Genomic DNA, 27,054 nt, shown 5'->3' on the forward strand with positions numbered 1-27,054 from the left:
CAGGAGGCTCAGAGGGCCATTTGAGGATTTTCCTGCCCTCTCTGGGAGTTATCCCACTAACCTCCTATAACTACCCCAGTCCGTGACAGTCTGGCTCTGGCGTAGGCTAGATTCTGCCTTCCACAGGACTTATTCCCAAATAAACCCTGTGCTGACATTTGAGCTATTTCCACCTATCTTTTCTGTGCTTCTTTCAGTCTGACAGAAGGCACTCTTGAGTGTCAGTTCCCCTTGTGACACTTTTTCTGACTTTGGAACAAGGACTTTTTGCACTGCCAGTCCTAGGTCCCACAGTAATGGAGCCTGTTCTGGGCAGATGGGTTCCTTAAGGATAAGGTAAAGCTCACAGGACACGGGACAGTGTTTGCCTCTCCTTCTCTGCCTATCTCCTGCTTCTGCCAGTGACTCCCATCCAGGACCCACTCTTGCCTTTTAAGACCTTCAGAACAGTCATTTAGTAATTGACCTCTGGGGATGACAGAAGCCACAAAGTTCCTATTTGAAGCAGATGCCCCAAGCCAGTCACAGTGACTGCACAGAGCTCAATACCACAGACCTATTTTCCTCATCACTGAATTTCTTTTAGAGTTGAACCTTCAGAACAAAGAAAGAAAGAGGAGCATTTGGTTATCAAAGAGAAACAGCCCCCAAATTTACTTTCCTTTAGCTGTCATGCAAATTTCCAGCCCCAGGCCTGCAGGATAGCTTTGAAGATAAGGATCACAGAGCGTCAGTCCTTCAGTCCAAGGGAGGCTTCAATGGTGCTTCTGATGAGTCGGTGATTTACGTATGGAAGGAAGAAAAGAGCAGAGAACAATAGCGAGAACTCTCTCTGAAGGCATGAAAGCCACTGTCTAATTCTGGTCCTCTCTTGCCTGGAGGAAATGTCAGTTAGAAGACTGTGGGTCAGATGGGGCCAGTCTAGGATTTCCTCTAGTACATTCCATGAGACACCAATTCAGGGCCCTGGGAGGGAAAAAAGATTTGTCCTGAACTAAATTTTTGGTTAATGTTGAGACAGACCAGTTTCTGTGGACTTGACATTCAGTAAACAATGAAGGAGATGTATATAGGATGCAGAATTCTTGCTGCTTCTTGACCTACGACTGTTTGCCTGGTGGTCATTATTGAATAGCAGCTTCCAAAAAATTAAGGGTAGGCCAGGGCAGACGTCTGCCTTTCCGACATGTCCATCAGATGGTGTTTTAAAATGCAAGTTACGCTAAACATCCAGACACTTGCTAATAACCCTCAGCCAGGAGGCACGGAAGCAGTGATGTGCCCAAACAGGGTACAAGCTGTGCTTTCAGGACTTCTGATCGTACTGTGTGGGAAAGATTTCTTTGAGGCAGATGGAGAATTTTCTAGTAGCAAGATTCGTCTGAGGTTCCAGTGGAGAAAGAGGAGGCTCATAGCTGTCAGTGGAAAAGAAGAGCAGTTGGGTGTGGGACTAGGAGCCCAAGAATTGCTAGATGTTTAGGGCTTTTTGCTTCTGTATTTTGGGTTAATTAGAAGCTGGAGAGTAATTTTAAAGGAATCTTGTACTGGATAATGCCTTGTAGATAAAAGAATAGGAAAAAATGCTAGGCCAAAATCAGTTGAAAGCATTACATTCAATCCCCTCATGTTAAACTGAGTTGCCAACAGACGCTGAACTGTGTTAGGCATTAACAATATTACTTCACAAAAGGGGAGGGAGAGAGAGAGAGAGAGAGAGAGGGAGGGAGAGGGAGAGGGAGAGGGAGAGGGAGAGGGAGAGGGAGAGGGAGGGAGGGAGAGAGGGAGAGAGAGGGAGAGAGGGAGGGAGAGAGGGAGAGAGATGGAGAGAGGGAGAAAGAGAGGTGCATGTGTGATGTGGGCACCTGCTGGTTGCTGACTCCTGCAGTAGGGAAAGGACATTGCTCTTCCATCATTTTTGCTCTTCTGATCTCTTAATATTTTTGCTTCTGAGACCCTCTAAGACTGTACAGCTCTATAGCCTTAGTTCATCCTCTTTAGCTAACAATGTGGGAAGGTTTTTGTGTTGTTTGTTCATATATTCATTTTTTTGAGACTGGATTTTGCTGTGTAGCCCAGGTTGACCCCCAACTTGGGTTTCCATGCCTCTGCCTTCCAAAGGCTGGGAATACAGGCATGTACCACCATAACTTTTAGTCAGTAAATACCTTTTTCCAGATGTTATTAATGAATGGAGAGATGTGATAAAATGAGACCACAGCTTTTTGAAAAGACTGAAAATTCTATGACCTTGGTCTTTGTATGAAGGTCCCTTCAATCAGTATTTTGCTTTTTGTTATTCATCAACTTTTGTGTATATAACCAAATTGGTATAAAATTGCTTTTTAGCTGTAATATTATTTGATAGGTAACATCTAATATTTGTTAAAACATGAAAGACATGTTCAGGTGGCGGCTGCAGATTCGATCCAACATTTAAGGAATGACAGATAGTTGTTAAAGCTGAATGTCTCTGAAAGAGTATTATTTATTTATTTATTTATTTGTGGTGCTGGGGCCTGAACTCAGGGCCTATACCTTGACCCTGAGGTTTTTTTTCGAGATAGGGTCTCTCAAACTATTTCTGGGCTGGCTTTGAAATTCGATCCTCCTGATCTCTGCCTCCTCAGTAGCTAGGCATGAGCCACCATCATCTGACCCTGAAAGAGCATTTTAAGGATAATAGAAAACAGTGACTATCCTCAGAGTGGGAGGTCAGTCTCCTAAGGGAGACTGTGGGCCATGGAATCATATAGGCCTAGGTTTGCCTCTTATTAGCTGCATAAACTTGAACAGAGAACTAATTCATGCTTCAGCTTTCCTGTCTCTAACATCATTGAAACAATTTCTCACTCAGAGTGTGAATGTGATCACTATGTGTGATATCAAGTCTCTAGCATGACCTTTCTCGTAGTAGGTCTCAGGAATGGTTATCAGCTCTGAGGCAGTAGTTAGGTAAGGGAGAAAAAAATATTTTTTCCTTGCCTGCCCTGAAGTTCATGCCTGAGACCCCTATGACTACACAGAGATTAGCAAGAGAAAAGCAGACAAAGTCATTTAGCAAGTTTTAAGTGACATAGGAGACTTCAGAAATGACCCCAAATAAATAGGGAAATCTGTATATTTTTATGGGTAGCCATGCAGAAGTATGGTGGGAGAATGATAATGATCTAATGATAATACTGAGAGGAATTTAGCATGACCTGTTTGTCCAGATTCTTCTCTGAGTCCTCCTGTGATATTCAGATAGGACAGCACACCTGTCACACCAGGTTCTAGAGAAGGGAGGGGGGCAGTGATGTTCCTTAGACCATGTGGCCTGCTTCACGGACGGACAAAGATATGGGGAGCGGCTTCCTTATTCTGAGGTTTTCCCAGAAGCCAAGGTGCTATGCTGTACAGTGTTGTGATCTGAGCCTAGCAGTTACCAACTTTGAGGGTTGGCCTGAAGAGGCTCAGGTTCTTGGCTTTTTAGATGGTTCATCTGAATTTTCATGTTTTTGAAAGGATATTTCAAAGCACATAGAATAAAGCATTTGCCCTTTCTCTACCACCACAACACTCTTAAACAACCTTCTTCACAGAATTCAGTGAACACTAGGTCCATCCTTTTTTTCTAGTGTGATTTTAAAACCAGAGTTTTGGACCCCAGGTCTGAACTCCGAGCTTCCACATGTCAGGTTCAGCCACTCACCACTATATGCCAAATAAAGAGGCATGGTAAGGGGCAGAGGAAGGAGATTTATTTCACGGCCCAGACATACAGTAGGAAGAGGCCAAGTAAGCACTCAGCCCATCTTCAGCCATCTTTGGGGTTCAGACTGAACTTTAGCGTTAAACAGACAAAAAATTAGGGTAGAGGCCAAAAGGTATACATGGTTAAACAGTCGCAGTCACAGGTGTACTCCAGTAATTGAGTGGGGCCTGGTTGACTATTATGTTGGTCCTTGCTCTTCGAGGGTTCAGGCCACTTGAAGGAAGTAATCTGGTTCCCATGAGATGATTGCTTCTGCTCCAGGGCGCAGCCTCACCATTACAGGTCATTGTCCTCATTTGGAGGGTGGTCTGTCCTGCAAGGCTCCATGTTCCTTATGGGAAGTTTCAGTTCCTTGTCACAAAGGTATTATGGATCATTCGTGTCTTTCCTTAACTCCAAGATGACTGCAGGAGGGAACGGGTCAGAGCAGAGGACCACAAAATGGAGACAGATGCCAACTTTTCTCGTCTTTAGTTAATTCATGGTCCCCAGTGAGGAGTCAGATGCTTAAAGCAGTTTAAGCATCTCTTACAGTTTAGTAAATTTTGACAAATGTACAATCATCTCACTACCACCACAAATAAGAAATCAGGATTTAAAACATTCCCTTGCCTCAAAAAGTTCCCTCCTGACTCTGCAATCACCTTCTCATTTTTTGGTCCTGGGAAGCCATTTACCAGCTTTCTTGACCTATCGTTTTGTTGGCACTGGGGCTCAAACTCAGGGGCTTGCACTTGCTAGGCAGGTGCTGTACCACTTGAGCCAAGCCCGCAGTCTTGACCGACAGTTTTGTGCTTTTTAGAATTTCACAAAACTGGAATCATAAAATATGCAGTTTTTTTCAAACTGTGGGTGATATAAACTTAATTTGTTACAATCAGCATTTTTTAACTGAATTGAGATTGTATCAAAGTAGATGACTCTTAATAACGGGATGTTTTGTGGTATTTTGTTTTAGGTATGTGTATATGTGTTTCTGTGTGTGTGCTGAATCACAATGTAAACTGTGTTTCTTATTGTGTGTCACAGTTTTTAAAAAACACCAAAGTGACCCTAAGAGTCCTAATGGGAGATTAACTCTAGAACAGACCTGGGTAAGACTGGACAAGGGGAAGGAACATAAGAGTAAATATGACTTACATATCCACTTCTAGCAGTTGCTAATTATCAAATTGCTGATAATTATTAAGTGTTTAATGCCAAGCCCTCTGTGGAGGCTGCAAGGCAGAGGAGGCAGAAGACATTCAGTTGAGATGGGAAGGTATGCAACTCATGAAGGTAAAAGTCCAGACCTTGGGATCAGGTAGACTCTAATCCTGGTTTTGACATGTCCAGGTTCCTTGACCCTTTGCTGAATCCTGGGCCTTTCTGAGGGGCAGGTTCTGACTTTATAAAATGGCGGTCTTGATTCTTATTTTCCAGGATTTTGTGAGGCCAGGATTCACCATGGCTGATGATGGGATCATTCTCTGTGGTAGGGGATGTCCTGCACATTGTAGGACATCTAGGTCCATCTCTGGCTTTTATCTCACAAGCTGCCAGTAGCATTGTTCCTTCAGTGGTGAAAACCAGAAATGTCTCCAGTCATTGCCAAGTGTCCCCAGGGGGTGGGCAAATTGCCCCCATGGAGAACTACTAAAATAAGGTGTGGATAAAATATTCCTGCTCACAAATATCTTCTTCCTCCATCAGTTATAAAATGAAAGTTCTCATGTATATAAGGATACAGTGCCCTGAAGAATGTGTGTGTGTGTGTATGTGTCGGGGGAGTGTGCAGATCATCTGCCCAAGAAGCAGACAGGCCTCAGCTCATGGGGCCAGTTGATTGATAATTGATGTACTGATTGGCAATGATTTAAAAAGATTTTAAATGTAGCAGGCATTTTCTATAGAGGGCTAATGCACTTATGAGGAATATTGGAATTGATACGTGTGCAACCCAATGTCTGACACATGGTTGGTACTGAATAAATGTTGCTTTGCAAGCTCCAAGCCTGCTGCCCAAACAGAGCCCCATTCTGTCGTGCAGGACAGGACATGGCCTTAGGAAAATAGCTTCCTAGGAGAACGGAGTCCGCTACTTTCTTCAAAAAAAAGCAATTCTTTTCACCTGAATTTAATTAAGACCCAGCACTCCTTCCCACAGTCATCACTGTGATATCTCAGCCTCCCTCTTCTAATGATTTTGCTCTCTATAGCTATTTGTAAAACTCATTCTCCAAGCACAACGAGCAGACAGCAGTGGAGTTTCCACTAATTCAAAGACCCTTTTAACCAACTTTCAGTGGAAAAAGCCATGAGAATTGCAGACTTGGTTTATATTTTTGTTGTGGAGGAGGTTTTTACTTCAGCCTTGTAACTCCCTTACGGATCCATCTGTGGAAAAAACAATTGGTTATTAGAAAAATGTGTATTTCCCCATTTTGTGCCACATCAGAGTGCAACTAAAGATTTCGTAGTGTGTTATAAAAGTGTCAAATATAATGAGGATGCAAATATCCTATGTAAAGGGCTACTTTTATTTTATTTTATTTTCTATTGCATGCAGAAAAACACACCAAGAGCATTTGAGAGGAACACAACGACAGATCCCGCTGTGTGATGTGAAAACACCCTCCTGCAAAGTTGCCAGTGGGGAAGAAGAAATTTCCCTCTATCAGCTTATTCAGATTCTGTAATTCTGTATAAGAAATGCTCGTATTTCACTTCTCCAGGAGACAGAGATTCAAGATTTCATCCCCTTGGCTATCAAATGTGCCCATTTGCAACCCTGTGATGCAGGGATGGGGTGGCCAGCAGGGGGCAGGCACTTGCCTTAAGAACTCTAGTAGTTTGAAGTTTCATATACACCCCACCCCAAAAATGTGTACATATAATTTGTGGACTCTACAGAGGCCTGTATTCCTCCAATGTGCTAGGTTGTGGCTCTCACTTCCCCTTTTCTTAACTCCCACTCTCTTGCAGAAATTTGAACTTGCGAAGCAGAGCAGGAAATATCTGCTCTTGCATCCATTCACTTGTGTATTTGTTCCTCAAATGTGACCAACACCTTGATACCAGGGGATGGGACAAACTACACATAGAAGTGATTTCATTTCGCAAGCAGCTTAGCCCCACAAGAGGGAGCCTAAGTGGGCTTAGGTACATGGGCAGTATGGTGACAGGACTGTGGTGATAGCTGACTCTCCAGTGCTTGGAAACCAGAGCAGAGGGATCTAATCCTGCTAGTGTCCAGGGAGGGCTTCCTGGGGGAGGTAGCATTTGAAGAATGACTGGATAGGTCTGCTGAAGACTGAGAGGAGGTTTAGAAGGAGGAGGAGCCAGGGGACACCCCAGAGCAGTTTAGAGTCTTAGAGGATGGCCATAGAAAAGAAAGCCAGTGTTGTGAAATGATGGGAAAGCAAGGGAGGCAATAAAGACGATTTGGCAGATTTGGCTGTTTTGTCCAGGATGATAGAGAGACTGGTATACTGGCTCCCGCTGCCCATTTCAGAATGGTGTGTGAGGAGCCCTTCAAGCCCCTTCTACTCTCACTTCAGGTAACTGAGCAGGAAATCTTTATGGTTTCCTGCTGGAGGATGGGCCCAGATGATGCAAAGTTGTATCCAGCATGACTCCTTCCTTTGGGGAGCTTGAACAAATCATTCACTCACTCATTCATTCAGCAAATGTATATTGAGCAGTTAATATGTACTTTAAAAGGCACAGCAGTGAGTAAGAGAGATGGAATTTCCTGCTCTCACAGTGCTCACACTCCAGTGGAGGGAAGTAAAGAGCAAATAATAGCTGTTGTGGAGTCCGTGGGGAACAGAAACTAGGGATGGGTGTGGGGAATTCTTGGTGGGACATTGAGAGTTTCAGTGAGTGGCCCTGGAAAGAGGAGGTGATATTGAGCAAAGACCTGCAGTGGGTCAGCCTCAGCGACATTTGGGGGAAAAATATTCCAGGAAGGGGGGCAGGAGGAAAAGCTGCAGATGTCTGTGGAACAAAGAGGGGAGCTATGTTGCTAGAGAGGAGTGAATTCGTTGGGTGGGGGTAGGTGGAGATGACTTCAGGGTACAAAGGACTCTCCAGGTTTGTGAACAGTCCAGGCAGAGACTTAGAGGAGGACACACAGAGGGCACCACTTGTTCCTGACCAGGCCTGGTTAATTATGGAGCAGAAGATAGCTGTCCATCTTCCATCTGATCTGCTGAGGGATTTGCACTCTCAGTAAACACGTTTGTGTTAGTTGTCTCACCTCCAACACAGTGCTCAGAGGCCCCCTTTCACCTTGCATGTGTATACCTTTCTCATCATTGTGTGGAAACAGGGAAATCCATGTGATTTTTGTTTGTTTTTGGTGGTACTGGGGTTTGAACTCAGAACTTTGTGCTTGCTAGGCAGGTGCTCTACCTCTTGGGCCACTCCTCCCGTCCTCAGGAATCTATCCTTTAGAGGTATGTTGCCTGTGCTGTTGGGATACCCATGGTTTCCCAAATAGACTTGGAAGAGAAGGGGCACAGGGCAGCACTGGCCCACCACACTTTCCTTTCCATAAGCTAGCGTCTGGAAGGGATATTTCTGATCCCTTCCTCTGGCGGGGAAGTCTGATACTTCTTCACTGTTGGCAGTGATGAATATATGGAGGTCATCTTCATATCTGAATCCAGCATCCTGTCATCAATCAATCACAACATGCTTTCCTGGCAAGTTTAGAAGAAGGCCACAGTCCTTACAGTGGTCTTGACAAAGCCCTGCACAGTCTGCCTTGTCAAAACCTCCAGCCCTGCTCTATTTCTTACTTTCTCCCTCCTACTCTCCCCTGTAGTCATTTCTCTCCTCCTATTTTGGCCCTTTGCTCTTGGTGAGCGCTCAAGGCGTGTTTTGGTCCTTTGTCTGTCTCTGCACGAGTTCTCTTTCATGAGCAAGTCATGTCCCTGACTCATTCCCATGAATCGTTCTCAGTGTCCTAACCCAACCCTCTAAAAATGACTGCCTTCCCATCCCACCATGTTTCTGTTTCCCAATACTCTGATGGTGTGTCTTTTCCCTACAGCATTTCTCCTTCCTAACAGAGTGTAAAATTTAGTTCACTTTAATGATTCTTGTTTATCTTATTTCCCCTTTCTAGAATATAAATTTCACAGGACAATCATCTTTGTTTCATTTATTTATAATTTTCAAGCACTCAGGTGAGTAGTGGCCTACAGAAGATGCCCTAGTAAATATTTAAACAGGAAATACAGCAAACAGTGCACATTAATAACACTATTTTTGATAAAATTATAGGCATAAAATATGTACATATAATTTTATAGGATGTGTGTGTGTGAGTTGTGAGTATTTTTGCACAGATACACGTCAACAAGTAAGTATAAACAACAAAATATTTATTAATTGTTAATATGGAGATTCAGGGATTTGTGTTTTATGAATGACTGGTTTATGCAGGGAATAAACAATGCTTTTATGATCTGGAAAAACATAAAAAAACTAACAAATGCTAGATTTCCTGGTATGTTCACTTGGAGTTTGATTTTTGTCAGGCGAGGATAGTTGAAACGGAGAGTGGAGCTGGCTTTCCTGAGATAGTTGACTGAATTTTGTTGAGAGCTTATGAGGAAATCATGTAGGTCAGCTCAGTAGGGCTAAGGAGGGCCTGCAGTTTGGATACTTTCAGGCAATGAGGATTCAGCTGGCCTTTTAAGCAGCAATGATTGGATGGGGCTAGCAACCCCATCCAATATGGAACCCCTGGGAATGTCAGACTAAATAATTATTAGTATGCTTCTATCTCCCTTTTAGCTAAAAATGCTACAATTCAACCTCTCTGGAATCACTAAATTCTATTTTTGTGTTATTGCTCATTATATTTATATATGTGCATATATATATATTCTTGCTCAAAAGTTCAAACAAATGCATTGTTAAAAGGACAGAAATGTACCAGGTGTGGTGGTGAATGCCTGTAATCCCAGCTACTTGGGACACAGAGGATCACAAGTTTAAGGCCAGCCTAGGAAAAGTTAGTGAGCCCGTATCTCAAAAACCAACTAAAAACAAAAGAGCTGGAGGCAAGTCTCAAGTGACAGAGTACTTGCTTAACAGACCGACAATCCTGGATCCAATCCCCAGTAACACTCATACATACATACATACATACATACACACACACACACACACACACCCCAAAACCAAAAGGCAGAAACATGCAAGAGTAAAGAAGAAAATGAAATGAGCTATGCTTATTAGATATAAAACCACATTTAACATTTTGGTAATTTCTTGGTCATTACTATGTATATATGTAGATTCTGTTTTGTTTTTAAAATAATTTAATTATGCCATATAAGCAATTGCTTTATTAGTCAAAATGAATTATAACAATGTTTAGATCATTAAGAATTCTAAAACACATGCTTTTTATTTCATTGTATCTCAACAGGTGAATTTTACATGAATTATTCACTGTTCTACACTTGAACATTTAGGTTATTTCGAGAAGTTTCCTGTTATAACTGATGTTTCAATGAGAACTCATGAAAACTCATTCTTTCCTATGAACCACTGGGTGTGTACCACTTGGTCATTTTCAAAACTAGTTGAACAAAGTTACACTCTTTCAGTTGACTTTTACTATGCCTATTTGACTGTTTCCCTGCTCTGAATAAATGTTACCACTAGGAAAAATAAATCTCTTGTGTGTGTGTGATGAATCATAACAAAGTCTGTAGGTTCTAGAACAGAGCAAAAACCCCATATGCTGTCCTCCATGGGTCTTGCTCTATGGCTGCCCTGAGGGAAGAAGAATTCCTTCTATGTGGAGGATTGCTTTGCAAGGGTATGGGACATGTGTGGGCTCATGGGTCACAAACTCCTTTCTTCTTTAGGTGAATGCCTGTAATCCCAGCTACTTGGGACACAGAGGATCACAAGTTTAAGGCCAGCCTAAGAAAAGTTAGTGAGCCCGTATCTCAATAACCAACTGAAAACAAAAGAGCTGGAGGCAAGTCTGTAGACTTCTAGTTAACTTCCTGTTCCAGTCCCCTGCATGTCTGATGAAGACGGAAGGCCAGCTGGATTGCCAGGCAACACTGGTCAGGGAAAAAATTCCCACTTAGTCAAGACCTGCATGGGCGTGGGGGCAGGGACAGACTAGACATAATTATAATTAGGTGACAGAAGTCACAACTTTAGGCTCTCCTGTGCAATGACCATCATTAGGTCCCTTGGGTGGAACCTGGACTCCCACTGAAAAGAACAGCCATCTGCTCCCTCCTGGCTCATTCTGTATCCCCTAGAGGGAGGGTCAAGAGTGGCCAGGAATGGTCTTAAAAATCTGAATATTTAATTGAGCCTAAACACATGGCCCTGCTAGTGTTAGTCATAGGGTCATAGAACTGGGTCCCAAATATGTTAGTGCCCTTAGCTCATTCAACTGCACACAACTCTTTGAACTTGATTTCTTCACTTGTGAAACGGGGAGGGCAGTAATGCATATTCCCCAAGTATGATGGGGTGGGAATGCTACTGGTGGTGGTGAAGAAGAGCTCAGGTCTTTGCAGCCCAAGCAAAGAATTGTACAGAGATACACTAACAGCAAAGCAGTGGCACTGTTTCAAAAGAAAGCATGTATAGGAGGAAACACCACAAGATAGAGTGGTATTTTGTGGAAACTCCTATTTTTGTTCAAAGGGTAATATATAGCTTATAAGGGCAAACAGTGTAAAAAATCTGGATGGACCTTGCTGGAAGGGTTAGGGTGATTGACAGGTTTGAGTGGCAGAAGAACATTGTGTCATTTATTTTTGACTGCAGATTTCTCTACCCATAATGCAGTCTGTTATAATTACATGCACAAATTGCAGTCCACATGTATGAAGCTTTAAGTGTGTGAGTGTGGGGTATCTCAAAAGGTCATCAGAGGACAAGGTACAGCCCTCAGCACTGTACCAGCTCTGGGAATTTCCCTTCTGCACAAACATCTTTCACCATAATGCAGGTCTCTTGAGATAACCACAAAAAGGGTCCCCAGGATGTTCTGACCAGATGTCTCCCGAAGGGGGAATGTCTTAGACATGACTTTTATAACATTTTATCTGGTCAGTCTCCACTCCCTCTTGACCAAACTGTACTTTCTTGCCTCAGAAAGAGAAAATAGACACAAAACACAAAACTAGAGTCAACCCCCCCAAAAAAACCAGTAGTAGTAGAATTTGTAGTTATTTTACAAAAATTAACACATAGAAGCAGGGCTTGGAGGCACCCACCTGATCAGGAGGTCCAGGCAGTATGATCCCAAGTTCCTGGCCAGCATGATATATAGGCAGACCCTGTCTCAAAAATCAACCAAACAAAAATGAGTATCAAGATAACTGGTATTCCAGTAGGGGCTGTGCAGTCAAGTAGGCTCTACCTCCATTAGGGTCACCATCACTGATCTGAAATTTTGATAAGTTTTTAATGGTGTGCACACTTTGATTTTGCACTGAACACTGCCAGTAATGGAACTGGTTTTAATTCCAGTCTATGGAATTAAACATAATGTGTTAAACATATTTTCCAGAAAGCCCAGTGACACAGTGATGCACAAGCACTCAGAAGCAGAGGAAGAGGAGAAGGAAGAGGGGAAAGGAGAGGAGGGCTTGGAAAAGGAAGTTGCCAACAGGTCAAATGCACTCAAAATATCTCTTATTCTACACAACTCAGTGGGACTATGTAGCACTCTTCTATCCACTTTCTTGATAGGAAACCCAAGGGACAGAGAATTTAAACTCTCCACAATTCCTGAGCTGATCTTCGACTGCTTTTTCAACTGGAGAGACTCTAACTATTCCCGCCTCCTGAAACCAGCTTCTGCAGGTCTCCATGAAACTCCCCTTCTCCACAGGGTCCTCTTGAACCCAGGAGAATGGGATCAGCTAGTGCAAACCCCATCTTCCTGTGGGCTGCAGAGTCCGTTAAGCACATGGTCAATTCCCCATGTTTGGAGCTTTTTAGATTTTGTTCAGACAAGACACCCTGTGCTCACATGGGCTGGGGAAAGATGGCCTTGGTTTTGTTTCTTCAAGACTCTGAAAGGTGCATAATGTGATTGCTTCAGGCACTCTGAAGTTGGGTCTCCCCACGATATTCAGGTCCTCATTAGTTTTCACAAGGACAGATTACTCAGTCCCACCAAACACTAATGATGTGTTTCCCTGGGCCACTGCTCTTGTCCTGTGTGGCATCTTGACTATTGCTAAACTGTGGTTTGCAAAAAATGATAGCGCCTGTCTCTTGGAGCAGAGAGTTTGCTTTGAAGGGTTTGGGTATTGGATGCAAAGCCGGGCTGTTCATATTGATCTAATATTTTTAGAAGAACTCTTCTAGGTCACTGGATCTTAATCTTTTTTGGTTTCCCAACTATTCACCTGGCCAAATCCACATGATTTTGTGTGTGTGTGTGTGTTCAGTCAAAAGTTATTTCTTCAGATCTAAGACTAACTTTGGGTCCCTTTCCAGGGCCACCTGTGCTTGTCATTTGGTGAGCCCAATGTCCCTTTATGACTTTTGGCTATCAGTTGTCCCCTTCAGACTGGGATTCTTATAATGGCAGGAGTCATATCTGCGTTGCTCACCCTATAATCCTCCATAATTCAATGGTATCTGAGGAACAGGCAGCACTTTACTTTTAAATACTTCTCTTTGAAAAAGTTCAGCCACGCATATGAAACTGAGATGATCTATAAGATCACAGACCCCCTGAGGCCCATCACGTACATGACCATGGATTTCAGAACAGAAAACCTGCTCTGAGTTCTTTAGTACAAAAATACCTTAATCTCCCCTACAGAATATTGCTCGGGGCAATTCAGTCAGCACTTGAATGTCTCCATCATGCTGAATCAGTAGCCATTTTAGTTTCACAGATTTGAAGTTTCATTTCCTTAAATTTCATATTCCTGGAACCCTGAGTTTCATTTCTTTGCTGAGCTATAAATGTCAACCCCTCCCCTACTCTGAACAATAGCCAATCATGAAGAGTTGTGAACCCAAGCATGGACCAATCCTCTTGAGGGGCAGGGTTGTATTAGGGATAAAACCCGAGGGGACTTCCCATTTGGTGTGCTGGCTTCCCAGACTTCTTGTCTGTTGCACATCCTTCTGTGGAAGTAAAATTTTTTGCCTTGCTGAAGGACTCTTGAGTGTTTTTTCTGTTTGGTGTTTGGGAGTCCCAAGACCCAAGAGTTTATTTCTAACAGTGTGGAAGTCAGCAAGGAGGTGACTCTGGTCCTCCAAGGCAGAGATGATGGTTACCTTGTCCCATTTGTCTTCTGTTCAGCCCAGCATCACTGCTTTGTCCCTCTCATGTGGGGAAAGCCATAGCTTTTCTCAAGGGAAATGGAGATGTACCTGGTCCAGGTACTCTGCTCTTTGTTGGTATGACTATGAAATAAGCTTGGTGCTGGGATGGGAGTCGATTTCCACACTCTTCCTGGTCAGATGGCAAAGCAGGTGTGATTCTCAGTTTATAAGCTCAACTAGGCCAGACCACACATATTTCTAACTTTCCTTTCAATTAAATTCATTTCCTCTCTGAGCACCATGCATCTAGATTGGTAGACAAGACTAATCCCAGCTACTATCAGAGCTCCTGCATCATCTGAATTGTGCAAAGGTCCTGGGGTCCTTTGCTGGAGCACTAAGAAGAGGTTGCTTTTTCATCCCTGAGCTAGCTCTGTTTTATTTCTCATCATCCCCTGGGGTCCAGTAGTTTGGCTGAGTTTATGGGACATGTGGAGGATAGAGAATTTTGAAGAGGTTGGAAGTCCCTGTTTGCAACAGATAACATGCAGGTGGTCCTCACTATGAAGGAGTATAGTTTTAAGTCAAAGGACTTTGACCTCTCACTAATTCTAAAAGAAATTGCTTAATGAAATAATTCTAAAACATTAATCTCTAATTCTAAACAAATTCTAACTGGAATGTTGTTCAATTTTATCCAATCAGCATTCTGCTCATTCTTTTTGGAAAGGCACCATACAAGTAAGTAAATACATTTGTCTTTATTACATATTGAGCTCAGGGCTCTCTGGTGTACAGTGAGATGATTGGGACATTGATCTCTGCTCCAGCTATGCACACCTTTGCAGAGAAGGAGCTGTGAGCAGAACAGGATATGCAGGCTCAGTGGGGAGGAGGGGGGAGGGCAGGCACTGTGATATAAACAAACATATTTCCCTTATTGCTGGAATCACAGCAAATCAGGACCATCAGGTGACCTTGGACTTGAGATACTCTGTTCTGAGTTTGAATTACACACAAGTGAGATGTCTGTCTTCTTTATCTTCCCTGTGGGGAAATAATGACAACACAAGTCACTGACCTGGTACCACTGGGTACCAGGCCTTTCCTGTTCTCATGGCACTTATACTCTTGTGAGATAGACAGTGAGCAAATAATCAAATATAAATATGAAATGATACAGTCTATAATTTTTCTCAAATGCCACAGGAAATTGATAGAGGAGGGCTGTTTTTGTGTGTTCAGGGGAGGGCTGTATGAGAACTTAACGAACATTCCAAGTAGGCAGGAATGATACTGGAATTTTAACCCTATCTGGTCCTCACTGAGAGTTAATTCACTTAATATGTACGTGAATAAATGTGCAAAAGTGGTTATGCCAGGGCTCTTTCTCTGGCATTCACTTGTCTTGAGAACTTGTTTAGAATTTAATACCTTTTGGCCAGGACAGTGGTGAAAGTTGACAGTCATGAAGACGCTGGGGTGGGTTGTTTATCAGGATGCCAGAATGACTAGTTAGAAGGAGCCCTGGCCGCACATAGGGGAACCTTCTGCTCAGCACTGTTAAGGAAGAGAAGCAGCAGATTTCAGTCTCATGGAGGCCGGGGCTCTTTTGGGCTTTGTCATCACACTAACATGTCATCCTTCAAGGTTATTCAGAGCCCCTGCCCTTAGAGTCAAATGCTTTCAGCCTAACAAGAAGGAAAAGGCACACTGAAGAAGAATGTGGTGCTCTGAGAACATAGAGCAGTCAGGGCCTGGCCCCTGGTTGAAGCAATGTCAAGGGATTGTCACAGAATGGGTGCCATTTCATGGAAGGGACTGGCAGCCCGTGTCTGCTTATGGGAATAAAGTTTTATTGGCACTCAGCCATGCTCAGTTGTTTACACGTTATCGAAGGCTGATTTGGGGCTACAACAGTAGAGTTGAGACATGCATGGCCTACAAAGCTGAAAATTCTTCTTATCTGGCTCTTTACAGATGGATTCCCCAGCCTCTGTTGACGAAGGGAGCGAGGGCATGAGCAGTCTGCAGGAAGAGACCAATTCAGGCTGAGAAAACATAGGGTGGAAGCTGCAGAGCTTCTTACAGCAAACCAGGGACAGTGAGGTCTACCGAGACCTAACATGAAGAAGTGAAGTGGGTTTTCGGTTTGCACACGAATTAGATGCAACCCCCAAGAAATATGCTTTCTGCTATTTGTGTTTTGAATATGTCACCACATGGCCTGTAATTTCCTTACTTTCAATAGAGACTTACATGTAAAAGTATTTCTGAAGTATAAGAAAACACTGAGAGCCAACATGACAAATGACAACTGTAATGCAAACCCTGTATTAAAGGGATTATAGGGTGTGGTGGTGAAGGGGGAAAACAGGCACATGCTTATTCAAGAAGTTTTAGAAACTGTGCATATCCAAATTTTATGTAAAAACTCCCAATATTGAAAAATGGCTTGTTTTGATTTTGCAAAGGAGGTACCCAAGGCACGCTTGTCTGCAGGCCCCAGCTGGGTTGTCTCTGGCGGCTCCTGTCTGCAGCTTTGGTATTGGGATTTAGAGGCCCAGGAGCTCATCTCTCAGCTGGGAGGAAGTCTAAACAGCTCCGAAGCAGAGAGCGACTGTTTTGTGAATTTGTGTGATGTGTGGCCGTGTGGTCAACAGCAAGGCCAGAAGACAGGGAATCGAGGTGGCTGGGGTGGTCTCAGTGGTCCTCTGATGAGAACCTAGGGCAGTGCACTAGGCATTCAATAATGGGGAACACTTGAGTAAATAGAGCAAGGAGAGCAGGTGTTCCTGGAAGACCATAGCTACGGAAGACAACAGTTGTAGAGGAACAAAGGATTTGGAAAAGATTTAGTCACCTGGGGACAAGCCATATATTAGGGACCCCAAAAGGTCAGCAAGTAATTTGAAACCTGAGCTTCTATTATTTACAGTTCCTCTTTCTGGCCACAGCTGACCCCTGGGGTCAGGTTTGGATTTAAATTCCGTCCCTGTGTTTCAAAAATTGCAGTACAGACAGGTGCCACCAGGTGGCGATGTTCTCATTTGGAAAACGGAAGGAGAGCCAGGGTCTGAGCAGCTTTCTTGAAGCATGTTGACTGGGTCTCTGATCCCTGCCTAAGCCCGGGTTTATAGTTAATAAAGTGAAAACAGCATACACACTTTCCCTTCTTTATTTGTCTTAAGGTACTTTCTGCACTTCCTGTCATGCCAACTCCAATAATATTTATTTCTGCTGCAATTGCTATGCAAACTGTATGCACGGAATCGTCTGTATTATTTTGGCATCTTCTAGAAGCAGGGCTGCAAAAGAGAAAGAGCAGAACCCAGGCACTTGTTAACAGGCGTCAGAGAACAACCTCACGCTAGAGGAAGAAATGAGTTACATCTTCCAGCTTCCCCAGGCAGGGATCTGGGCAGATCTGCTGCTGATAAGAAACAGCCTGGCACCATTCTTAAAAGGTGTTTCGCAGGCCGTCTGTCTGGAGAGTCAGCCTAGCAGCATTACCCAGAAGTGAGTGAGTAGTTTGTCAAAGGAAAGTCAGCAAGGGACAAATGCAGGCGTTGTGAAGGCGCTGGGCAGACAGAAGTGAAGCCAAAGACTGGGGCGTAAATTATCATTTTTTTCTTTGTGCCCATAATGGTGACCCATGTAGATTTCCTCAGCCCCAAAATGAAAGTGTCAGAACAGTGTGGTTCATTGGAAGAAGTTGTCACCTGTCACAGTGGAAGTCACAATGGTCTACCCTTTTCAGAGATTTTCTTCCTTTTGGCTCCTTCTAGAAGGAAAACTAGGGAGCCCACCTCCTCCTCCTCTCCTTTCTCCAATCCCTTCTCTTCATCATGGTGTCTTCTCACCCATCAGCTCCTCCCGGCCTACTTCAGAGGACCATGTGTCCTCACCTTAAAGTGACAAGGAGGTGCTTTGGGGCCACTGGAACAGGCCATGCTGGTGAAAGGCTGCATCTGTGGCCAGGACTTCATAGTGCTAAGCTGTGTTATCATGTCCCCTCTGCTGTCAAGGGTGGTTGTGAATAGGACACAATTTTTTATTCTATTTGGATCACCCACCTTGCACTTCATTCATTCCTCTCCTGCACCAGGCACCTGGCACGCCTGGGTTTCCCTCTACCCTCAAACTATGTTCCTCTTCTTTTTTCTTTTTTCTTTCTGTGTAGTCTTATTTCTCACACATGTGCATTCAGAATTTGCTTCTCTTCCCTTAGAGGGGAAAACAGTGGTTTTTTTTTTTTTTTTGGGGGGGAGGCATTTCTTAGACATGTCCCCTTGATGACCAGAGTGTTTCTCTATCTCCCCCCTCCTTTCTGCCCCTCAGTTCACTCCATTCCCCTATTTAATGCAAAGGTTTGCTGCTGGCATACCTGTACACCACTGTGGAAGATGGAGTCAGGGCTGTTTCTTTGCCACACAAAAGAAAATCTATGTGAGAGGCTAGACTCAGACTGGGGTGGGGTGGGGGTGGCAAAATGGAAAGCAAACAAGAGATACAGACGAGGAGACCTGCCTTTAGCACCTGGAATAGCCTGCCTGCTATGTCCTGTCCCAACAGGTCCCACTGTACCATTGCAGGTCAGGCCCAGGTGGTATGGGCCTCCTCCACGCTGCCCCATTCTGCCCTGGAGCTGCAGCTGAAGCCACCTGACTGTGGTTGTGCAATGGCCTGTCTCTGAGACTCCTCTTGGGCTGTGGGTAGTTGATGATTCTTCTTTTTATTTTTTTTACAGATTTTTTATTAGGATATATTCTTTATATGGGGGGATTCATAGTGACAATTCTGATTAGGCTTATATTGTACATTAGTTACATGCCCCCATCGTCTCTCCCCCTCAGCCCCTTCCCTGCCCCCACTTAAAGCAATTGCAAGAGGTTTCTTTGTTCTATTTCTTATAAGTTTATGAAGTCTATCAGCCATATTCCCTCACTTTAGTTTCATTCATTCACTCTCCACTTCCCACTATACTCCACCCACTGTACCTATTTTATACTCCTGGTTTTCATTATTAATATTTGAGTTGATGTTCAAAGGGGTGTCTCATGTATGCCCACTGTGGATGTGCTTTACTTTGGTCTATTTAACCCCTTCCATTACTTTCCCTTACCCCTTTATTTCCCACCCCCCATTTTTCAACAGCTTTCAATACACATCCTTATATCCTCTACCTTCACATCTTATGTTATGTGATATTACTGATGCTTTATCATTCTCTTTTCCTTTCCATTTTTCCCAGACTTCCATAGAGTGGTTCCACTATTGCAAACACATTCTGCATCTGTGTTTGTATATGGTCATGCTTGTTTTTGTAGATATGTTTGTCTTTGGATCTATCTTCCACGTATGAGAGAAAACATGCAGCCTTTGCGTTTCTGAGCCTGGCTTACTTCACTTAACATGATATCTTCCAGTTGCATCCATTTACCTTCAAACCACATGTCATTTTTCCTTATGGCTGAGTAAAACTCCATTGTGTATATATATCACAATTTCATGGTCCATTCACCAGTTGTAGGGCAGCTGGGTTGTTTCCAAAGCTTGGCTATTATGAATAGTGCCGTGATGAACATCTGTGTACAGGTGTCTCTATTGTGTCCTAACTTACATTCTTTTGTGTAGATACCCAGGATTGGTACTACTGGATCATATGGCAGTTCTATCTTTAGGTTTTTGAGGAATCTCCATACTGCTTCTCATAGTGCTTGTCCTAACTTGCATTCCCACCAGCCGTGTATAAGGGTTCCTCTTTCCCCACATCCTCTTCAGCATTTGTTGTTGGTATTACCCTTGAATATTGCCATTCTAACTGGGGTGAGATGAAATCTAGTGTTATTTTGATTTGCATCTCTTTTATAACCAGGGAAGTTGAACACTTCTTCATGTATTTACTGGCCATTTCTACCTCTTCCTTTGAGAATTCCCTGTTTAATTCATGTGCTCATTTCTTCACTGAGATGTTGATTCCTTGGGGGGTTGAGTTTTTTGAGTTCCCTGTAGATTCTGGATATTAGTACCTTATCAGATGAGTTGCTGGCAAAGATTTTCTCCCATGCTGTGGGCTGTCTCTTGAGTTTGGTGACTGTTTCCTTTGTGTTGTGCAGAAGCTCTTTAGTTTAATGCAGTCGCATTTGTTCATTGTTTCTCTTAGATGCTGAGCCTTTGGAGTTCTGTTTAGGAAGTCATTCCCTATACCTATCTGTTCCAGTGTATTTCCTGCTGCTTCTTGGGGTTGTTTTAAAGTTTCAGGCCTTGAATTAAGGTCTTTGATCCACTTTGAGTTGATTTTGGTACAGGGTGAAAGACAGGGACCTAGTTTCAGTCTTCTGCATGTGGATATCCAGTTTTCCCAGCAGCATTTGTTGAAGAGACTGTCTTCTCCATCATATGTTTTGGGCTTCTTTGTTGAAGATCAGTTGTGTATAGATGTGTGGGTTTATGTCTGGATCTTCTATTCTGATCCGTTGCTCCTCCTGTCTGTTTTTGTGCCAATACCATGCTGTTTTTATTGTTATGGGTCTGTAGTATAATTTGAAGTCGGGTATTGTGATGCCTCCAACATTGGACTTTTTGCTCAGAATTACTTTGGCTATTTGAGGTCTTTTGTGTTTCCATGTGTATTTCAGGGTTGATCTTTCAATTTCTGTGGAGCATGTCACTGGAATTTTGATAGGGATTGCATTGAATATGTAGATTACTTTTGGTAGTATGGCCAGTTTCACAATGTACTAATGCTTCTTGCTCAGTTTTTGGGCTCTGGTTTATTCACGGGTCTAGCACAGAGAGAGATGGCAAGACCGAAAGAACACCAGGGATATGTTCCCGGCTACAAAGGCTCACACAGCCCCCAGAAAGAGGTGCTTCCCACTATCACTCCTTGGTGCCACAGCTGTAGCCTGAGAGCCTGCCTCACCCATGTGGCCAGGTTCTGACATCTATAGCCTCCCCAGGGGTCCTTTGCCAGAGTGGCTCTGAGCTGTTTGTCCTGACTATGAAATTTCTCATGAATTCAACTTCTGGCCATGGGCCTGGGCTCAGTGACACTGGCCGGGCATGGCACTGGCTGTGGTGATGGTGGTGGTGGATGAGTTGTCGTTTCTCAGGTGGCACTGCCAGCTCCAAGCTTTATGACTGGAGTCTTGTCCAATTGGGTCAAATTAAGCCTCACTCATTAAAAATATTTAAGAGCCTTCCTGAGACTGTTCTGGGCCTTGGAGATCTAATATGAGTAAAACATAACTCCTGCTCTCATGCCTCTTACTCTTGGCATGTTGCCTGAGGCACTTCTTGCTGTAGCGTGGATCAGATGATTGTGCTCTCCACTCCTCAAAGGTTTTAATCTCACTGATGGTAAAGACTGGTGTATTTATCCAACCAATGAGTGCTTCTAGCACAGCACACTTACCTGTGCCATGTGCAGAAGATAAATCTATGAATAAGCAAAGCCCATTCTTGCCATGAGTTAGATATTCTTTGTGGGAGACAAGCAAAAACCTATGGGAAGGAACTAACTTTAAATCTTATGATCACCAGAAGTCAGGAGAGGAATGAAGCGTAATACTTGCGGGTTTGCTTAGCTTTCAGAAAGGCTGTGTCTGCAAGGGGCTCAACAAATATTTATTTAAGTGCAGATTGAATAAATGGATGATGGTATAAAGTGTTGCAGAAAGTACTGAAAGACATTCAAAATCATGGTTGTTTGCATTCGTGGGCATCACCATCCTGAGTGACATTTGGTAGGAAGACCCTGAGAGCACAGATGTGCATAGGGCTGGCACAATGAGACCAAGCAGGAGCGAAGGGGAACGCTCAGTTCAAGGCTGAAGAGAGGAGACATTCGGAAAGTCAAAGAATTGTGGAACAGCCTCTTAGTGCTCCAAGGGGGCAGCCATGTGGTGGCAATTACCAGCTCGGCTCTGCTAATAACTTGCTCTGTGACCTTGGCAAAACCACTTCCCTAGCAATGAATAATAATACTAATAAAAATAATAAAAAAATAATAATAGATAAAATGTATTCAATGATTTCTTTACATTACTACTAGGTATTTTACATAAATTATTCATTTGATCTTTATACTAAGGATGTGATGGTTATATGTATTATTATTATTAAATAACCATGAAATAATAATAATAGCTATAAAATTTTGTTATAATAATGATTACACACTGCTATACACTCTACTAATATTCATCACTTAATTTGCACAGCAACCCTCCTGGGTCAGTTCTTTACACCCACTGGGTTATAAGCTCCATGACAGGTGCAGGCTCTTCGCTTATTCTTCAGGGGACTTCTAGGCCAGAGCAGAGTTTAATGAGTATCTGTTGATTTGATTTGAGTCAATGACTCCCTATTGACAGATGAAGAAACTGATGGTACCTGACATCTCTCCCAGGGTCATGCATGTGGTCTTCATGGTGTGAACTGAGTGAACACGAATCAGAGTCAAAGCCCTTAACCTTTTCATGTGTTCTGTGTTTTGAGCTGTTTTCCTCTTCTGCAGTGTAAAACTTTTGCCTGTGATGATCTTTGAGGTCTTTTTGGCTCAAAATCTATATATCCAAACTACAGCCATGAGTCCATGAATTATAAGCCTACATGCTGGTGGTAAATGAGGAAGAGATAAATTGGGGGCAGAAGGGCTCATGAATGTAGGCAAAGGAGAGATAACTGTGAAGAAACATCCCAAGTGTCTCTCTGAGTCCTTTCTAGCCTGTAAGCAGGGGATGGTTAGGAGAGGACAAGAAGCTGCCCCACCTCTGCAGCCTACAATCTGGACCAGCATGCAAGTTGGTTACCTGACTTGTGACACACTCAACAAGAGTGTGATGGTCCTAAAAAACCTTGTATAAGGCTCCTTAAAAATCCCCAGGGTTGTTTTTTCTTGTAATTCTTTTTTTTAAATTTAGAAACACTAATCTTAAAATTACATAATAAAATATGCTTATCACAGTAAGTGAAAGAGAGGAGTCCTTCATTTGGCCACTACTCTAAACCAAAGATGTGTGTCTGCCAGGAAAGGTTTGGGCAGCATGGGTCTAGCAGGAAGTCCTGCCTTTATTCTGGGGTGTGTGTTTCTAACTTTATAACCCTCAATTGTGTTCTAAAAGTCGACGAGTGACAAACAAAACCGGGAAGCTTCTGGCATCCTCATTGGAAGGTCTGTACCAGGAAGTGCCTGAGAACTGTCCTGGATAGTCACAGAAATTCAGTTCCTGAGCATCAGCCAGGCTCAGATCACATTTTACTATCTCACCTTCTTTTCTTATCTCTACAGCAAGTACTCTTACCTGATAGGATCTTGTTTATTCATTTGTGTATTTAATTGTCTGCCTAATCCTTCAGAAAAATTAACTAAAGTCACCTTCAGTTCCTAAAATGAGGACTGGCCTTGTGGTTGTTCAATAATTACCAGGTGAAAGAAAGAATGCACAGTAGAGGAGAAATACACTTCCAGATTCTGCCTTTCAATAGCCCCTCTCCACCCAGCTAGGTAACCAATAGTAACAGATGGCATCCTTTCAATAGCCCCTCTCTACCCAGCTAGGTAACCAATAGTAACAGATGGCATCCTGTGAGACATCAAGTAGTTCTCTATTTTCAGTCTCAATAAACAGATACGTTTATTTTTTCTTAACAAGAATGATACAAATATTATTGTACCTTTTGAAAATGAATTAATTCTTATGAACACTCATCGAGGTCAGTATCAATGATTTATCAGTTTCTTAATCTATGTAATAATCCATAATATCAATAGAGCACAGGTTATTCCATCATTCTGCTATATATGTGTCTTCAGAAAATGTTGATTTTTTCCGTTATAAACAACGCCGCCACAGATCTCCTTGATCACACATATCCTCATGTGCTTCTATTTGCTTTAATAAACTAGAACCCCCAAAGAGGGCTGTATTACTTTTGTATTGTTGAATAACAAGTTATCTCAGATGCAGCAGCTTAAGCAAACTACATTGATTATCTCTCCATTACTGTGGGGACAAGAGCTGCTTAGCTGAGTCCTCTGCCTGGGCACTCACAGGCTGAAACAAGGACTCTCCTGTGATGTGTTCTTATCCCAAGGCTTGACTGGGGAAAGACCCAATTCCAAGCTCACTCAGGTAGTTCACAGAATTTTTTTTTTTTGCCTTTGTAGAACTAAGACTCTTATTCTATTGTTGGCTCTTGGTTCAGGTCTGAGAGGTACCCATAGTACCCATGGCTCTCTGTCTGCAGAGAATCACCAATAGGGATGCTGGCTTCTTCAAGGTAGCTGGAAGAATGTGGTATGGTGGTACACAGCTATAATCCTGGCACTGGGGAGGATGAGGCAGGAGGATTTCAAGTTCAAGACCAGTCTGGGCTATACGGTGAGATTCTGTATCAAAACACAGCAAAACAAAACAGAAACCTGTTAGGAGGGAGTCCTGGGTGAGGCATCCCATTGATTTTCCATATTCTGTTGATCAGAAGAAAGTCACACCATCTGCCTAGACTCAAGAAGAGGACATTGATTTGGGCCACCTTGGGGTGTGTCCATCCACATAGGGTTAATAGGCTAAATAATACATATGATTAAATATGACTAGATGTTGCAAAATTATAGAGCACAAAGGCTATCAATTCCCCTTCCTGTGTGAGATTAATTATTCCTTAATTTCACTGTGTAGTACTTTTTTCTAATTTACCTATTCACTAATTTGGAGATACCTAAGGTCTAATTATTGGGTTTTACTTATTTGATACAGAAGCACGTGCTTACTTAAAAATGCTATGAGCAAACATTTGGCATAGAGCAGTACTCCAGGGGTCAAGAGATGACGTAGTTTGATTTGAACTCTACAATGTCCTGGCTATGTGATCTTAGGAGTTTCTCAACCTTACCAAATCTCAGTTTCCTTTCTATAAAATGAGATAAAAACAACAGCAATCTTGTTGTTTTAATGGAATACACGTAAATTACTTAGCCTAGTGCCTGGTAAATAGTTCTAGATTTACTGAGTGTTTATTGCAGTTGTTGGCCCATTGCTAGCAGCAACAGAAGCAGCATCACAAACTTGTATGTAACACCATCTTCACCAGTGTTTACACGTTATTGTTGTGACCCTCTCAGGCCTCAGGTTGCTAACGATGGAGCCTGTTCACTGTGTGAATGTCTCCTCTTAAGACATATGTATACAAATATCTATATATATGTATGTGTACCACTTAATATATATATATTTTATACTTTATTAAAGTATAAAAGGCTATACTTATTGAAGAACTGCATCTCAATGGCTTTGGGGAAAGTATACAGCCATGATTCTATCACCATCATCAGTGCCATGACACACCTGTCACCTCTCAAAGTTGCTTTCCATCCCCTTTATTATTGTCATTATTTTTTTTTTTTTGGAAAGAACAATTAATGCAATATCTACCCTCAGCAAATCTTAAGTATACAGGATGACATTGATAGCTAGAGGCACTATACCGTGGAATACATCTCTAGCATTTGTCTTCAGTGGTATTTTAGAGACTGATTTGAAATACTTTTGTATTAGGTGATATTGAAAAGCCCTTCCCTCTTTCAGAAGGTCTTGATGCTCTCAACACACATTAAGCTTTGTTTTTCTACTTCCTTTTTAAAAAAACAACAACTCAGCTTTCCCTTTTACCATAATAATCCCTCAGAGTACCAGCAGGGATGATTCAATGAGTTTGTGGAGCCATCTTGCTCATTAATCATGCAGAATAAGTGACATAGACCGAGGAGGTTGGGTGGACTTTTTAAATCTTCTGACAATTTCAGGTTTACTTATTTAGGTTTTATATGGTCAGGCAGTGAAGGTGGCAAAAAAAAAAAAGGAAAGTAGAAGATCTATCTATCTGTCCATCCATGCATTCATCTGGTCATCCACCCATCTAAAGAGAGATTAAGACCACAAGCAATATAGAACTTGGATAACTGATATTTCATAAATCTTGCTTCTTGATTGTTTTAAAATTTGTCTATTAAAGAATAACTGAGTGTCAAAGCAGCAGGCCAAGTTTAAGGAGAACAGTCCCTGTCTGATTTGTGATTTAATACATTGAGAATTTTAGCCCTGATTCCAGGCTTTGGGTTTCAGGTCTGCCATGAATTCTATAACCATAGACAAGTAACTATCTATTTTTAAGCCATAGAGGATAATTCCTTAGCAGAGTTGACCAATCCTTAGTGAATAAAGTAAGTTCTTAACTTGGAGGAATTTACATGCTCCCATCTGAGAGAGACAATAAAAAAATGACAGGTACACATGTAACACAATCAGTGAGTGGTGAATGGGGAGGACAAACATGGTGGAAGCTGAGTAGACTACTTTAGAGATGATGACTAGAAGGGGCCTTTTTGAAGAGGGGACATTTAGATAAAAGCCAGGGACTTCAGAAGGTTTTTATGAGATTAATTGAGCAGACAAAGCCTTTAGAATAGAGCCTGACATTTATGTTAAGAATGACATCACCTGTCTGTGGCCTTTCATATTTAATAACACAAACCCACTGCTGTAGTATCTTAAGCATTTGAGTTTTGTATCTTGCAGAAGCAGAATTAGGGATCTAGTGATATGAACATGTGACCCAAAATATCAAGGTCAAGAAAGGGAAGCTGGCGTTCCATAACTGGGCAGAGTGATGACAAGAGAAGCCATAGCAATGTCCAGAGGTCTCAGAGGGGAGACCAAAGGAAAACCATGTGTGGTGTGTGTCAGGTGCATTTACATATGCACGTACATCTATGTTTGTGGGTTGGCAAGAAGGAGAGTTCTATAGTCCTACATCTTTTAAAATACTTTTTCACCATTAATATTTTGAGGAACTGAAGGCTATTTCTCAGGGTCATCTCTCCCACCCCTCCCAGGCTGAGGACAACCTATTCACTCCATCTTTGATTTTCAAAAGGAGTCCGAAGCAGCATATGCAATGTAAATTTCATTTGGAGCCAGTTTGGGGTGGAGCAGGCATGCTACTTCTCCCATTTGCTTCTT

Source organism: Castor canadensis, chromosome 5 (genome assembly GCF_047511655.1).
Source record: "Castor canadensis chromosome 5, mCasCan1.hap1v2, whole genome shotgun sequence".
In the NCBI taxonomy this organism is placed as follows: Eukaryota; Metazoa; Chordata; class Mammalia; order Rodentia; family Castoridae; genus Castor; species Castor canadensis.